The sequence below is a fragment of the Rhinolophus sinicus genome, linkage group LG16, assembly GCF_036562045.2.
Source record: "Rhinolophus sinicus isolate RSC01 linkage group LG16, ASM3656204v1, whole genome shotgun sequence".
NCBI classification, from domain to species: domain Eukaryota; kingdom Metazoa; phylum Chordata; class Mammalia; order Chiroptera; family Rhinolophidae; genus Rhinolophus; species Rhinolophus sinicus.
Genome location: NC_133765.1, coordinates 16367223 through 16368607, shown reverse-complemented (window position 1 = coordinate 16368607; position 1385 = coordinate 16367223). Strand labels below are relative to the sequence as shown.

At 46.9% G+C, this 1385-nt stretch overlaps 1 pseudogene; it reads right to left on the bottom strand.

Annotated features, from left to right (window-relative positions):
• Positions 1–344: 344 nt before the first annotated feature.
• LOC109461456 (Y-box-binding protein 1) lies at positions 345–1061 on the bottom strand (annotated as a pseudogene).
• Between the last annotated feature and the right edge of the window lie 324 nt (positions 1062–1385).

Sequence of the window (1385 nt, the reverse complement as noted above, 5' to 3'; positions counted from 1 at the left end):
TTGTAAATTTTTATTACAAATTAAAAATGAGGCTCTTAAAAACTCAACTTGACCAAATATGAAACAATTTAATAACTTTAAAGATGTGTTAAGAAAATCCAGGCTTAAAAACACCAACAATACTTTTGTCATTACCAAAAGAGATGTCTTTAGGTAAAAACTGTAAATGCCCTATGCTTCATGGGTAATGCAGATGGTTCTAGTTATCTGGTCAGTGGGCAGAAAGCAAGCACTTAAGGTCTTTAGCTCCAATCTTTTGCTCATTTCTTATTGCTGGAATTTCATATTCATTTCTCCCTTTTGGATGACTAAACTGGATGATGATAGAGATGGTAAACCAGCATTTACTCGGCGCTGCCCTACTCATCCTGGGGAGTGGAAGAATTCTCAGCTGGTGGACCAGCTGCTTTTGTCTCTGCTATCTTGTGGTGTACTTTTCTTGGCATCTGTATTGGTTAATTGCCATTTCAGTAATGCCGACACTGAGGTACTGAGGTGGCTGCTTATAGTAGGTCTCTCCTTGATTTTCCTTATCTTCATGGCCATCCTCTCTAGGCTGTCTTTGACAAGGAGGGCCCCTGTGGAACTGTGATCACATAAGCAGGTACAGATTCTGTCTCATTGGTCGACCTTGTTCTCCTGCACCGTGGTTGTCAGTCATCTCCACCCCTTCTCCCTGAACAGGAGGGTTGCAATACTGTGGTTGCCACCCACAGGGTCGGGTATGTAGTAGGGTGGCTGGCCCTGTTGGGCCCGGCCTTGGGAAGCACTCTCTGATGCCTCCATCTTTCCTCACTCCCACTATTCTGGTAATTCTGTTGGTACCTGTAATTGTGTGGAGGACCCCTGCAATGTGGATAGCATCTGTAGTGATCACCCCTGCTGCATATTTACTTTCTTACACTGGAACTCCACCAGGGCCTGTCACATCTGCTGCGTCTGCACCCTTTCTCCTTCAACGAGTGCACGGTCTCCCCATCTCTCGCACTGTGAAGGTACTTCCTGGGGTTATTCTTCTGTATGGCAATCTGGTGTCTTCCTGTTGACGAAATCATGTCCATTTGTACACTGAACTGTTATACTCTTCCCAAAACATTTGTTACTATGACCTTCTTGTGCCTGCGCCCTGCCCGTGGTGCTGGGCTTGGTGTTTGCAGCACTGGGCGCAGAGGCGGGGGTACCTGAGCGTCTTGACCTCAATGCTCAGGAGTGTGGTGATGGTGACTGGGCCTGCTTGCCACTCAAGGGTTCTGTGACAGTCGCTGGGGCAGGTGGCAGCAGCAGGGCTGCTCAGGGCTCTCCGCCATCGTCTTTTCTCCCATTACCTATCAAACTCTTACTTGAATTGTTTGAAAGTGATCTAAACTTGTTTTATGGTTGGCGGA